General features: G+C 42.2%; 1 long non-coding RNA gene across 2 annotated transcripts; it reads right to left on the reverse strand.

The window, feature by feature from the left end:
• Positions 1 to 1,386: 1,386 nt before the first annotated feature.
• Positions 1,387 to 10,212, reverse strand: LOC123019198. 2 transcript variants are annotated; one of them, XR_006413886.1, is made up of 3 exons: positions 9,906 to 10,212; positions 7,985 to 8,220; positions 1,387 to 6,774 (listed from the first exon to the last, which is right to left on the reverse strand). It is a non-coding gene; the product is annotated as an uncharacterized LOC123019198 (long non-coding RNA). The 2 variants fall into 2 exon arrangements; XR_006413888.1 differs by lacking the exon at positions 9,906 to 10,212 and adding an exon at positions 8,384 to 9,290.
• Positions 10,213 to 15,941: the final 5,729 nt, after the last annotated feature.

Raw genomic sequence — 15,941 nt, forward strand, 5'->3', positions numbered from 1 at the left:
AATTATGTTGGATTGTGAGCCAAACCATAGTGAGTTAAGAAGTAAACTTCCATTCAACTCAATAGAATTTTAATATATGTGCATAGGACATTAGTCTGATTACAGTTGTGTAGCACTATCATCATGCCTAAGTCTTGCTGGCAAAACAGCAGTAAAAAACATAAATGCAACAGGATACTGGCATACCTTCTACATAGCATCACTTGACTCTTTTCAAACTGTGAGCATTTAAAGATCTGACGGCTGTTATACAATATGCTATTTAAAAAGAGGGAAGAAAAGAAATAACAGCAACCATGCACCTCTTACCTCTTGGAAGGTCAGTAGTTAAATGGAAATTACTTACTGACCAAAAAACAACCCATGGTACACCTGACAGATGAGTTAGCTTATTGTGGCTCTCCTTCACAACAGTCTTCAATAGCCATTGAAGACTTTTTCCTACATCTCTCAGAATAATTTTGCAAATTTAAAGGCTGTGAAATAAAGGGAGGAAGAAACAGATGCACATTTAGAAACTTAGCAGTAAAAGGAGAATTTTATGGAACTGCCTTGAAAGAATGTCACGAGGAGGAGGAGGGAGCCAATATCATCCCCTTTTTGGACTTGGTAGAAACACAGAAGTGTTGAATGGAGGCAGGACAATGATGAGTCAATTCAGCATTTAAAAGTGAAAGGACTGCCTTGCTAAGTGGAAGATAGTTCCTGTCCCACTTCATGTTGCACTGCTTCTCCACCAGCCTTTCCTCTTTTAGTATTAATTTTCTCCTGGACTTTGGCAAGTGTAAGTACATTTGCTTATATGCAGGCTTGCCTTGTCAGCTTCTTTGTATATTACCTACTGTACTTTGCTCCCTTTACCAGCTGAAACTTGCAAGGACTTTGCCAAGGCAAGGCTACACATATTGTACAACATTAAGTGTGCTCTTGCAGTAGACCAAGGGTGCCCAAATCAAGACTCGGAAGCTGCATGTGACTCTTTGCGTTTATTCTGTGGCTTACCGCTCACTGCTATGGGCACCCACGGGCACCCATTTGCCAACACCTGCCAACAGCTGGTTGCCTGTTGTCACCACCTGTGGGCACCCACTTGCAGTGGCAAACATCTGACATTTACCATACATGGTTCTTCTGTTGAGCAAGTCTGACCATCCCTGCAATAAACTGGTAAAACTAAAGATAAAAAAATGAAGACATCTGAACAATTTTCTGGTACAATAAAAAAAATTAAAGTGGTGAACACAGTGCTTTTTTTGTAAAAAAAAAAAAAAAGGGGGGGGTGCCGGAACTCACTCGCTGCTGGCAGTAAGCACACACACCAATCCCAAGCAGAGCAGCATCCAGAGCAGCTATCTCTCACTATCAGATAGCAGACACAATAGCAGCCTGCAGGCACTATGTTAATGATGTTTGCTGCTGATCTGCTAGCCAAAATCACTGACAGATAAAATCCATTGAAAAAAAGGTGCCAGTGTGTTCTACGACAAAAAAAGCCCTGGGTGAACAAGTAACAATCCATCCCAAGTGCTATTTTGGCAATGACAGAGAGACAGTCACCAGCAAGGGAAGCTAGAAGTGAAAGACTATGAAGAGTGGCAGGTTATTTTGCTGCTCTTGCTGAACAGCTCTGTAATTGATCCTGACAATGCATGGTAAAGTTGCTCTCCTAGGTTTGAATGACAGAACAACTCATCGTGAGCATGAGAGCTCATAGATCAAGTCATGGATTGCCAGGCTGATTTGTTCCCCGTGAAGACACTCTGCAGGGACCAGTCTGGGTTTGGCTAACATGTCAACCCATCATGGTCAGCTGCCCACAATGAACAGGGGTGCCATGCAAACTCACTTATTAAGAAGAATTAGGGATAAAGAAAAACAAATCTCTACCATCAAACCAATAAGAATTAAAAGCATGTAATGAGGTACACAGGCAAGGAAGATGTACCTACTTTTTACTGCATGCCTTCTTCATGAACAAACAAAAAGTTACTGAGACGCATACAAGGCTATTGCCTTCCAGTCTATGCAATTCCAATAGAGCACGGAAATCACTGCAAACATATGGGAGCTGCTCTGTACCCATGGCTTATTACTCCATACCAATTATTTAAAACACGAGTCCCCAACCTGCAACCCATGGGCTGCATGCAGTCCCCATGCACTTTCTTTGTGGCTGTCCAACCATATTTAGTACTCTCACCCTCAAGGCATTTTTCCTCAGACACACAAGCCTCAAGCAGCACCACCTACTGCTGTTTTTCCTGTCCCTTTCATACCAAATACCCAAACACTCACACACCAGCAACATTGTTTCTTCTGATCTCCATGGTTCCTTCTGTCCACCCACTCTTGGTCTTATCCTCTATACTAGCTTTTTGACGATTCTGGGAGCTTTCCTAGCCAACAGAGATCAGGAACCTGTACCACTCAGCCTTTTCATCACCCCTCTCCATGTATTACCATGTTGAAAGCTATATATATAAGGAAGCTAAAGCTGCTATGTGGATGGGTTCTAGAGATGTCTGGCCTGCTTTTGCGAGAAAAGGTGGGAAAAGGAGACTAAAAGAGCTAGAATGTTTGCAAAAAGGATACAAAGTGCTTTGCATATTGAACATTTCTAGAGGCTTTGCCCATCAAGGTACCTTCCAGTGGCTTCCAAGGTTACTGGTGAGGTTGCCGCTTCAGGAAAATGCATGCTTCCTTCCTCAACAAGAACTGGTTGCTCTGACTTTGCTTGCTTTTGCCTCTCCTTCCCCACCCACTCCAGCTAGGAGTCTTCTCATGCATCTGTGACTGCAGGATTGGTTGAGAGGGAAGATCTCTCTTAGGACTGAAGCTTACGGGATTCCCCTTCCCACATCTTCCTCCAGTCACATTCCCTTCCTCCTGACTGCCATTTTGCTTCTCATGGTAGAAGCTTGGCTGGCACACAGTGATGTGTATGTGCACCCTGCATATAATTTGAAGCCAACTTAATGGCATATCCTCTGCTCCAGGTGGGAGGCTCTCCTTTTATTCATGCTTTCTCTCTACCTGCCCTTTTCTTTGGAGAGCCCCCAATTTTTATATTAGCATGTATAGATTTAAACCTCAAGACAGTGTGTTTATTAAGGAAGAAATCTTACAGTATTAAATGTCCCTAGGATTGCAGCTCTGCCATCTGGTAGGTCAGATTCATGATCCATTTTTTTAAAAATTCTTCTTAGTCTGTGCATTTGGCCCAATATTCCTGAGAACTATAGAGGCAGGGGTCTCTTCTTTGTCATGGTCAAAATGAAAATCCCCAGCTAACAGCATCCAGAGTGGGGTGGATTTGATGGGAAAGGGAAGAGACTCCTAAAACTATACTTCTCATATTTTTATTCATTCAAGGGTAATAATGAAACCCTGCAATTGCTGATCTGCTAAAAATTATGTAAGAAGATGTCCGCAAAAGAAAGTGCTGTTTCAAAGAAATGAAGTTGCAGATGAGCATTTTGTCTTTAATGACAAATGGACCATTGAGTATGTGTTTTAAACAAGGATAAAGCAGTTTGCCTGATATGTCTTGAAACTACCTTAGGATTAAAGAAGTACAATGTTAAAAGCCGCCCCGAGGTTTCGGCAAGGGGCGGCATAGAAATGTTATAATAATAATAATAATAATAAAAGGTACTTTTAATCCTGTCACAAGAGCTACTCAGTATTATCAAGGAGATAAAAAAAATCAATGTTTTTGCAGCAAAATAGTTTTAGAAAGTATGTTGAGGAGAACCTGTCAACTGTAAGGGCCACCTATCATGTTACTAAATGTACTGCTGAGAGTGGCAGGCCATTCACTGAGAGTGGATTTGTTAAGAGGTGCATTTGTTAAGAAGTGCATAGATTTGTAATGGAGGAAACATGCCCTGATAAGGTATGCTGTGTTAGTTGTGTCAGTTTATCTGCATCTACAATCACCAGGCATGTTGAAGAACTAGGAGAAAAGCTGCATATGTAACTGTCAGAACAAGAAGGTTTTTTTCTTTGGCATTAAATAAGAGCAATGACATTATAAGAATTCCAAATAAATAAATAATAAATAAATATAAGCACTGCTCAACTACTAATATTGATCAGGGGGATAGATTCCAATTTCAGAATTACTGAAGAATTATATGCACTGTTGAGTTTGAAAGGCACTACAACCGCATTGAAACATATTCTTGAAGGCTGTGAATCAGTACAATATCTTGGTCTGAGTTGGGATAAATTGAAAAGCATCACAACTGATGATAAAAGAAATATGGTAGGAAATAAAACTGGTGTAGTTGCAATAATCAATGAAGAGATACTGAAATCTCTTTTCAGTACATTTCCCATGCAATTTCACTGCATCATCCATCAGCAAGCTTTGTGTAGTAAGATTCTTCAATGGGAAAGTGTGATGCATATTGTTGTATCCATCATTAATTACATCAGGCATTATAGCCTAACTTATCACTTACAATTTTTTTTCTCAGAGATGGATGCAGAATATGTATATTGTACCATGCAGAAGTCAAGTGGCTTAGCAGAGGCAAAGTCCACAGTTTTTCAGTCTTCATCATGAAGTTGATGTCTTTCTCAACAAGAAAGGAAAAGGTCAAGAAGTAATTTCTGACCCTAGATGGATTTTTGATTTGGCTTTCTTAACTGGTAACACAGATCATCTGAATACACTGAATGTACAGTTGCAGAGAAAAAGAAAGCTTGTGTCTGACACACATATTCTGAATTGAAGTATTTGAAGCAAAACAAAACATTTTTGTGAAGCAAGTTAGTGAAAGTACCCTGCAAACGTCTGGTGCTTCAATGAACCAAAAATTGAGAGGGATAGGAATTTACAATTCAATGCTGAAAGACACATCAAAGCACTGAGCCTATTGCAGGTGGAATTCCAGAATAGATTCACTGATTGCCATAAGCATGGAAAGAAAATAAGAATGTTTCAAAATCCATTCGAAGTAGATGCAAGAAGATGCAAATAACTTTTTCAGATGGAATTAATTGATTTGCAAACCAGTGATCACCTCAGAGCCCTTTACAAAGAAAACAAATTTCTAATGTGGTCTACTTGGTATCTTTATCAACCTAAAGAAATTTGCTGCAGGCATGTTCAGTCTTTGGCATCACATATATTTGTCAACAAACTTTTTCCAAGACGAAAATTGTGAAATCCAAGTGTAGATCAAGACTTACAGATGAACATTTACATTTAAGAGTGTCTGTCACAAACCTTGACTTGGATATTAAAGCCTTAATTAACAGAAAACAGCCACAAAAATCACACTGACTGGGTAAGCATGTGTTGCGAGATAAAGATTTCACAGTAAAATATTGTTCCAAAATGGATTGCATTTAAATTATCATTTCTTCAGTGACCTCTGAATGTTCACTTTCGATCTAAATCAGTAGGTTAATAATTTTATTACTTTTAAGATGTGATCTTCTTTAGGCATTGGGCACTCTAATGTGACCCCCATGTCCCAGAAGGCTGGGGACCACTAATTTAATATGTGAAAATACATACGCTACATTTCAAGTAGTAACTAAGTCACTGCTGTATATATGGATCAAACTATATTGAGAATATATATATTTCCATTTAAAGACTTGCAAAAATGTTATCTATAGTTTTTACAGCAGTGATCTGAAACTGACATTCACCCATACAATATGTATTTAAAAAAGTTATCTGTGACTGTTGGCTTTCATAACTGAAAGTCAACATTTACCAAATTTTGGACATTCACTATGTAACATAAACAAGTTCACTCTTAATATTCTAACACAGTATACTATCATCACAGATACAACCTAGGATAAAGCTGAGAATAAAAACTATTCCTCACCCCAAACAATGGGTGCACCCCTCCTCTTTCCTCCAGGTAAGTCAATGTTCACCACCAGAGGGTAAAATAAAACATTCTACCTAAGGCTAGTGCTAAAGTGAGAGCAATCTGTCCTCCACTCCTGTCACTGGAGTTACCTAATTTTCACAGATACAGTAGCATAAATGAACATAATGTGTCCCACTCCCCTAGTATCCATACATATTCCCTTGAGATATGATAAAGTCTGTGCATGATCACTTCACAATAAATCCCAGAGAGTTCAGCAGAGCTTCCTCTTTTCTCAGAGTCCACCTGTGTCATGCTTCCTTATTTTACACAAGAAAGAACAGTTTTATTTGACCTCAAGGGACAAAGAGAATAACTATAATTTGTTAACTGCTTTCACTTTCAATTAATATTTTATAAGGGTTTGGCTGTTATGAAAGTTCAGCTTTCAAAACTGAACTTGTAAGTTGTCCTGAACACTTTTCAGCATTAAATACCAAAATGAGCATAGGATTACAGTCTAAGTTTTTATTCTATAAACACTGAAGATACCCCTATAAGAACACAAATATTTTAGGAGACATTCATTCATATGCACATTTCAATATATATAATTTTTTTCCAGTATATGTGTGTGTTACATTTCAAGTAGTAAATTGCTCTTACCTGTATATCCTGCCCACCAGCCCCAGGATGCCACCATAGCTAAAAGCCATTTAAATAATACTCCTTCAATGTACCAGAACCGTTTACTATCCAACAATCGGAGAGGTTGCAGTACTATTAAATAGAGAATGTAGGACGGAATGGCCACAAGGTTATTAGCAACCATGAAGCCAAATCTTAAGAGTGCTTTCAGAAATATATAGCCCGCCCTTTGGGCCTGTTCTAAAGTCACAGCCATTCTTTTCACACAGGGATCAGTAGTCTTTCCCTATAGGATAAGAAAGAGAGAAATTACTCAATGTGAAGGACACAGCTTCCTGCATACCAATTAACAATATGGCCTTACTTCAACTAAATGTTAGTGTATTTGGTGAGTGTTAAGGCATGTTTCCCCCTCCCCCATTTGTCTGTTTTCACACATATATTCCATGGATACCTGTCTTTTCCATCTTGACATGAAACAGGTAAGTCTAAGGATTGCTGCTTAGATTTGCTACACAGATGTGTATAACCAATCTTACACCTTAAAAAAATGGCTCTTCAAAATCACCTCAAGCAACAAATGAAAATCACCTGTATTAATTGCGAGTTTGTTTATGAAGGCTAGAAAAAAAATCTAACAAAACCCTAGCTCATTGCCCTGGGATTTTTTATATAACAGACAAACATTTTTGTTATACTTAAATAGATAAATAACGAATAACTGAGCACAGATTCATTTTATTAATATATTGCTAATTTTATTGTATTTTATTGTAAACTGCCCCAACAGCCCTCTGGGCTATAGGGCAGTAAATAAATTATTAGTAATAAAATAAATAAAAATAAAATAGTATTTAATCATGAAAGGAAATAAGCAGGCAGTGAAAGGAAATAAACATTATATGTGGCAAGGAAAAAAAGACTGTAATCACAACACAATAAAGGATTACAGGGATTTCCTTTGCCTTTCCCCACAAACAAATTCATAGTTTATCATAGCTAGTCTTACACAGTAATAGCAGAGAGACACCTAAGTCCTCTTAAGGGGAAGTAGAAATATGCAAACACTAACTATGCAAGATAATGCTTCTTGGCAATAAAAAGTAATAAACCTCAAAGCCAGACATTAGAATATTTTAAATTGCTTCTCTAGCCTTTAAATTACGAGAGAAAAATGACACATATACGAAGTATATTAGGTGGCAGTCAGCAAAAAAAGTAGAGATAAATGGGGCCAAAGGATGGAATGTGTTAGAGAATCTCTGACAGAAAATTAAAAGCAAAGGAAGAACAAAAATGTAATCCTCCTGACACTCTTACTTGGCAGCAGGTCCCACTGAGTTCAATGGAGATTACTTTCGGAGTACACATGAACCAGACTGCATGGGCGGGGGCGGGAGATGGCCAAAATGAGAGCAAGCCACACGGAGACAGCAGAGAGATACCCAAGAATCGCGCGGCGACGCTGCCCGAGAGCACCCAACGGGATCACTCACCTTCTGCTGCGCGGAGGAAAGGCGGCAGCAGAATCAAAGCAACTGGGCCCGGAGGCGGTAGTGGCGGCGGCGTGCGTTCTGGTTGGTGGTTGCTGGTGGAGGAGGTGGCGGCGGTGGCGGCGGCAGCTCCTCTGACGGGCAGACGGCGGTCTCATGGACACAGAGGTGGCTGGCCTGGCCCCAAAGTAACGGGCCGGGAGCACGCGATGCCGGCTCCCTATTCCCTCTCCAGCTCCCTGAGGGGCAGAAAGGCACGCGGGGCGTGAGCGACTGAATAAGAGGCTGGCTGCACAAATGCTGGGGGCGCTACCCGGAGAGGGAAAGCTCTGCCAAGGCGGTTTGCCCCGGGGGTTTAAGCTACATCCGCCGCAGCCTCCAGGCGCGGTTTTCAAGACCTACCGTGCCGTCCTCTCGTCGGCTCTGGGAAAGCGGGGCTGATCTCTGCGCCAAGCCCCCGACGCGACGGGTGTGTCCTTTCCTCTCGCACGCTCTCCACCAAGATGGGTGCGTTGGAAGAGGGCCGCCACCACAGTGCCAAAGGGCAGGGCTGAAGCGGCAGCAAGTGCGACTTACTCCAGCACCTGTTGGGGTATATTAGGGCTGTCGTCTGCACGACACCAAGAAACGGGGGAAGGGATCCTCTTAGGTTCAGCAGCGTCCCTGTCTTCCGACCCTACAGCATATTTCGGGTGTGTGGGGGAAAGCGCCCGACCCGGCCCTCTCAGTTCTGACTAAAGGGTGGTGAAGAAAAAGGTAAGCTCTGCTTGCTCCCCAGTCAAATGGAAAACTCAGAAGAACTCGGAGGGTGCTCTTAAGCATCTTCTCCATTAGGCGAAGACGAAGAGCAGCACGCTTGAGCACAATCTCTGAGTTAAATGAGGAAGCTGGCCACATTTTAAAAGGTGGTCTTCCTCCCTATGGAACAGTTTGAGCCAAACCTCTTACAAAACATCAGGTGATACCTTCTATTCACCTGGCTGGGGGAGGGGGGATCCTGTAGACTAGCAACTCTACAGTTAACTTAAGAATGAGAGGCCCTCTCAAGGATACGCAAAATTTAGAAAGGGGAACATATTCAAGGGCACAAATGAAGCGACTCTACTCATCTTCAAGACTTGAAGCGAGAGGGTCCCCTTGATTTTGTTCTCACAGCATTAAGAAAAAGGCTCTTAGAAACGATTCGCGAGGAAAAGGCATATCTTTCTTTCCTAGGCAGCTACGGTTGGAAATTGTTCTTCCCCAGGGTTTAAAGCGCCTACTTAATTCGGAGCTTCTCTCAAGGACACCAACAGGGTGCTTTTGCAACCCGAAAAAAAAAAAAAAACACGGCTCTCCCTCAAAAAAACAAAATCTGTGTCTATAACAAGGGTTAGGTATTCAAGGACACTAAGTGGGGGTGTCTGTGTTCCCCGTCCCTCCCCCCGTTTCAATTCAGAATGAAAATCTTTCGAAGGACCAACGTCCATATTCACTCTGGCGGGAGAGAGAATTAGCGCCCCACACATCATCAGCCGCCCCCTTCCCGCGTGCGCGCACCCCCTTTGCCTCAGACGGGCGCAGAACAGCAGCAATGGGAGAGCGGGTGACCCTCGGGGTGCGAAGGGAGCCTTCTCAAGGGCGACGTCCGCCAGCCGTTCTCCTCCTCCTCCATCACCAGCACCCCGCGCAGCTCACCCGGAGTATGGGGGAGGACCTGGGATCGAGGCGTCCCGACCTCTTCCGGGGCTGCGAGGGGGACCCTCAAGGGCTCCCAGGAAAGCGAGCGCTTGTCCTCCGTTTCCCCTCAGGGGGGAGCTGCCTTCCCGAGCAACCGCCCAAGCTAAAAGACGCCTCCCGCCCTTTCCTTCTTTCGCCCCTCAGGGGCTTTTCTCCCGGGATAGGCTCTGCTCGCTGCGAAAGGGCAGGCGGGGGCTTTCCGTACCTCCGGCCGGCCGGCTTTCTTCTGGGGGCCGGTTCTGAGGAGCTTGCGGGATTCATGGCGGCAGCGACGGCCGCGGCTGCCAAGGCCCGGCCAGCCTTCGCCCACCTCTGCCGCCGCGAAGAACCCGTGCCGTGCCCGCACGTCACCGCCTCCTTCTCTTGCGGCTCCCGCGGCGCGGCCGGTCCCCGGCTCCCGAGGAGGCGGAGTGGGGGGGCAAGAAGCAGGAGCGGGTCCCTCACTGCAGCAAGCGCCGCTCCCTCCGGCCGACAGCTCCCTCTAACGAGCCCAGGGAAGCCAAGCAGGGCTCGTCCGTCACTCCGCCCGCCCGCCAGCCAGCCAGCCAGCCAGCCAAGCCCCCGGCGGGCAGGGCCTCGGCAGGCCGCCTCCCTCCTTCCCCCCTCCCGGAAGGACCGATGAAAGCTGGTCACTCTTCTCTCTAAAGAGAAAGTGAGAACCGCTCGTTTTTTATGGGGGTTTATTCCCGCCCCATTTCCCGAAAGGAAAATACGGTGTGATGAATAGCAGCCATTAAAATCGCAAATAGATCTAGTTAAGGCAGCCTCCTCCCCTTCCTCTTGCTTTTATGAAACTGGAATTAATATGCAAGCAAAACGAGAAACATGTGACTGGCTGGGTAGCCGTAAGGCCTAACACCGCCATCATCTTTCCCTCGTTCGTGTTATTACTGATCAGCCTGACTTTCTTTTTAAATGCCCCTAAAAAGGACTCCCGGTGCAAGACCATCTCGTGTACGCCTTCAAATCCCAGAGGAGGGCAAAGAACCGAAAGACGAGTAAAGTGGGCAGGAACGTGCGAGAAATTGAAACTCATGGGGTCGTGCTGAGCTGCGTGGGAAGCCTTCATATTAGGGCCTGTAGATGGTAAGAGCTGTTAACTGGAAGCTGGAAGAGGCTGAGGTAGCAGGCAGTTAAGGAGGTTGAGGGCTGGGAAGCTGCAGGGAAGAAAGTCCAGGGAAATGCAAAGAGACACCTTAAGATCTAGCTTATGAAGTTGGGATTTGGTCTGGAAGAGGTAGATGGAAAATGAAGGTAGAAATGAAGAATTGAGAGCTAAGGGAAAACACTGACTGGGTTTGAAAACACTGACTGCAGGCCATGTTGCATAGTCAATTCCTCCCCTCAACCCAGTGTAGTCTAAACAACCCTTGCTTAACCCTAAGACAATGGGATACGCAAATATTGGGCAATCCCTTCATAGCCCACTCTTGCTGGGTCCACATCACCAGTCCTGAACCATGGTTGCATGTTCAAAATGGAAGCTGTGTGCACTACATTTTCACTCTCACTGTGGATGCTGTCATGTCATGCCCCACTGTGTATGAGAGCACAGTAGATGGACAAGGAAACTGAGTGGGCCTGGGAAGCCTAGATAGTCACATATTGATTCTAAATAAACATCAAAACCTTTGACTAGAGGGGCGTTAAAATTTTATCCTGATTTTTATGTTGTGTGGTATGGCTATGGCCATGTGTATTTAAAAAAAACCCCTTTCCCTCAGCGTTCAGGATGAAGAGCACATTAGAAATCATCATACATACTAATAACAAAGTTATTTCTAATTTTATATAGGCAAAACAGCCCATCCACACACAAGAAAGAGTTGTTGGCAGGAACCCCAAAATTTGGAGAAATGCTCAGGCACACAAATCATGAGGAAAATACTTTTATGAGAGTAGGAGGAATAACCGCAAAACAGGACTGAGCTCTAGAATATGGAATGATTGTTGGAGGTGGGGAAATAGAATGCAGAGGAGCAGGAGAATGGTGTATCCGGGAAGAGCATGGTTGTCTGGCTAGAACCCTCAACTGGAACATTCTGCTATGCAAGATTTTGTTATATGTTCTACTGGTCTGTGCTAATAGCAAGCCCAGTTTTTCAAGGGCCAGTCCTTATTTGACCAAAAGAACAGTATCTAAATGCAAAAGTGAGGCATCAGCAAGTATGAGGTAACTTGAAATATTCCAGAAATACAACAACATGTGCCACTGAATCATCTTTAACTTATGGTAACCCTAAGAATGAAAGCTCTCCAAAATGTCCTATCCATGTCAGCCCTACTCAGCCCTTTTCAATTTCAAGGGTGTGGCTTAATTTATGGAGTCCATCCATCTCATATTTGGTCTTTCTTTTCATCTTCTGCCTTTAATTTTCCCAAGCATGATTTGTCTTCTCCAGGAAGTTTTGCCTTCTCATAATGTGCCGAAAGTATGACAGGTTCAGTTTCGTCATAATCGTTTCTAAGGAAAGTTCTGGTTTGATTTGATCTAGGACCTATTTGTTTGTCTTTCTATTGGTTCACAGAATTCACAAAGCTCTTTTCCAGTACAAGAATGTTAGAGGGGAGGTAACTCTAAGTGAGGTGCACATATCCCCAGCAACCGAATTGAATGAACTTGCTCAGTGGTCACAGAATGCTGATTGTTGCAGGCCCGTATTTCTAAAAGTCCAATGCTAGGCAAGTTTAGACAGAAAAACGTCCAGGGCATACTGGGAGTGGTAGACCTTTTTGTTGTCTAAAATTGCCTAAGATTGTACCTTATGTGATCTTACATATATAGCTTTGCTTTACATATTGTCCCAGATGACAAATCTTTCCCCATCCCAGAGGAAACAATTTACATGTTTTCATTATAAGGCCAGTTCTGCAGTATAATACTGTTCTACTTAAGGCACTATAGCATCCTGTCATTAAAAACATTTATCATAATTAGAGAGATTAATATAGGCATTAATCTGTGAACACTGCAAACCTTTGCTAAACTCAGACATTTTTAATTTGATGTTGCTTTGTCTACCAACCATCTTACACAGCCTGACTTGGAAGTCAGCCTCACTGGATTCAGTGGGCCTTATTTCTGAGCAGAAAGGTATAATATTGCACTGTAAGAATACTTACAGGAGTACCTCTTAACATATATTTAAAATGTGCATTTCATTTAAAAAAATATATAATTTTTCATTACCACCAATTTATAATTGTTATTTAATTCATTCTCTAGGAGAGATGTGAAATGTTCTTGTTATTTTCTTTAAAACAAAGTTCTAAAGGATAAATGCACAGCTAAGAAGAAAATAATGGTGGTTGCAATCCTTTTCTCAGTTACCTGGAAGTAAGTACCATTGAATTCCATTGAGCTTAGTGGCATTTACTTTTGTGTAAACAGGTTTAGGATTTCATTGTTAGTAATCTTCAGTGGATGTTATTTTTAAAAAACCAGTTTTGCATGACTAGTTTGTTTTGGGCAATGGAAGCAGCAAAATTGGACACTAGATTCCTCTAGCTAGCATGTGTGAAGCAATAAATAAAAAGCAATAGTTAAGCAATATCTCTGATGGCATAATAATCACTCAAAAACATACCCAGCATTCAATGTGTGATATACTACAAGAAGCTATTATTAAAGGATAATCTCTACTGAAAATTGTCTAATTTTTAGGCTCATAGGCTTGAACTGATTTGTCCAAGTTTAACTTGTACTAATGTCTCACCAATAATTTACTTTTAATTTTTAGGCCGTGGTTTTACAGCAATTCAATAAAGTAAAACATAACTTGGTTCAAAGATTGACCTTAACATTGGTGTGGGCCTGTTAGCTAGTACCAGTGATTTTCAAACTGTGTTCTGGGGAATTCTAAGGTTTAGAGGAAGGCAACAAAGATGATCAAGGGATTGGAAACAAATCACATTGAGTAGAGATGGAAAGAACTGGGTATGTCTAGTCTTGAAAAGAAAACTGAAGAAAAATGTAGTAACATTTTTCAAGTATTTGGAAGGTTTTCATACAGAGGAGGGCCAGGATCTCTTCTCTCAATCATTACAGAGTGCAGGACACTGAATAATAGGTTCAAGTTACAGCTGAACATCAGGAAAAACTTCCAGACTGTTAGAGTAATATGACAATTAAATCAATTACTAGAGAAGTTGTGGTCTCTGCCATACTGGAGATATTTAAGATGCAGTTGGATAGTAATCTGTTAGGGATGCTTTAACTTGGGAGTCCTGTATTAAGCAAAGGGGTAGGCCCAATGGCCTTATTGGTCCTTTCCAACTCTACTATTTTATGATTCTTTGACTGCCCGTTGTCAAGAATTCTATCAGCAATTGGTAAGGGACAAGACGAGATTCTCTGCTGGATCCAGAACAGACCTATTGAATTAATTATAACTATTCTAAGGATGAACAAATATGGATTCACCCTTCTGTAAGGCAGCTTTCCCACCACAATTACTCTTCCTCTGAACAAATATACTCAGGAAAGTTGAACATGCTTTGTGCTGTACACTGTTCAAATGAGACAATTGTTAGACTCAGTAGGCTTGGTCATAACCTTGCATGAACTGAGTGTACACCCAGAATATCCCCAAATCCTCAGCAAACAAGGAGGAAAGAGTATTAAGGTATAACATTTTAAAGTTCCTGAGCCAATAAGTGTCTGCTGCCCAGAAATGGTGAGCATAGGGTCTATAACCACTTGTCAGATCTGCTTTTTACAAACTGTCCTTTATTTTTTGAGGCTCTTTAGAATTATAAAGTACAATGACATTGTAGCTCAGGAACTGATAAACATTTTGTGCTCCACACAAAGAAGTGCTTGTCATTTTTCAGACATTTTGCCTAGCACAGAAGTTAGTTGTCTGCCTTCTGATAGGAGGGTGAATCACCACTACTTCAACATTTCCAGTAGCTTTTCATATTATCATGGGCACAACTTATGGATAAATATTTAAAGCTTTAAACCTCTTGGGTCCTGCATACCTTCAAGACCACCTTCTATCTATGGTCAGTCAAGAGCTGGCTGCAAATAGTTTCTTTTATTCAGCAAATTTAAATGTCAAAAGAATGTAGAGCACTGTTCTTAGTGGTCACTGTCCACCTTAAGCAGAACTCTTCTGACAACATCTGAATATAAAAGCTCCTTGGGATCAGACCAAAGCTCCAGCATCCTGTACCACATAATAGCCAACCAGATGCCAATGTGAAGCCCACAAGCAGGAAATGTGAGTGATACTCTTCTGTTCTTCCTCAGCAACTAATATTCAGAAACATGCTGCCATTGCTCCTAGAGACAGCATATAGCTCATATAGCATGACTTATAAACTCTGTTCATCTTATCCTTCATCAGTTAGTCTAATCTCCTTTTCAAGCTATCTAAATTGGCAGCCATCAACATGCCACAGTAGAGTTGCATAGGTTTGTGCTATAATATTTACTTTGGGGAGATTGCTGTCTGCAATCATTCAGGATATGTGAAGTTCTATCTGTAGTGAACTACAGATGGTCTTGTGAAGAGGTAAAGTACCTTCAACTTTTTCCCCACTTCCTGTGTCAGCAGCAGATGAAGCAACCATCCATCATTTACAAAAGGCACCTATTGTGTCTGATGTCAAGTTTTTAATATGCCAATTGTGGCAGCTGAATTAGTCAGAAGAGCTTCTGGGTATTAAATTTCTTATTAAAGCTAACAATCACACACTTTTTATGCTCTGTTTGCTGCAGGCTGATGAAGGCTGCATCACTACACAATCCACCCAGTCAGTTACAGATGCATTAAAACAGACATGACATTGAAGGGTGTTTATCAGCTCACAGTGCTTGCAAAACCTCATGAAGAGCAATTGATTGTAATAAAGGACCAAACATTTCTGTCACTTAAATCCATACTGCATACCACTATAGTTACAATAGAAAGAAGAAAAACAAGCATCACACATCCTGAATTTCTCATGTTTTCCCACCAGTCCTTCTGCCTTAGCACCAGAAATCCATAAGGGAAAAAGTATATGAAATAGCTTTACAACATTTTTTGATTGGTAGTGTGTGTGTGTGGGGGGGGGGCTTCTAGAGTGAGGTGTCCTAACACTAAGAATCAGAATGAAACAGAGAAACAGCGCGAGTCAGTAGGTGTCTCCCAGGCCATCTAGTCTGACCCCCAGCTCCAGCCAGCTCTGCTCATGATATACCTACCATGTGCATGTCCAGCCTATCCATAGAAACAATGGAACATTTCCATCC

The sequence above is a fragment of the Varanus komodoensis genome, unplaced genomic scaffold, assembly GCF_004798865.1.
Source record: "Varanus komodoensis strain SLA01 unplaced genomic scaffold, ASM479886v1 scaffold1, whole genome shotgun sequence".
NCBI lineage: Eukaryota > Metazoa > Chordata > Lepidosauria > Squamata > Varanidae > Varanus > Varanus komodoensis.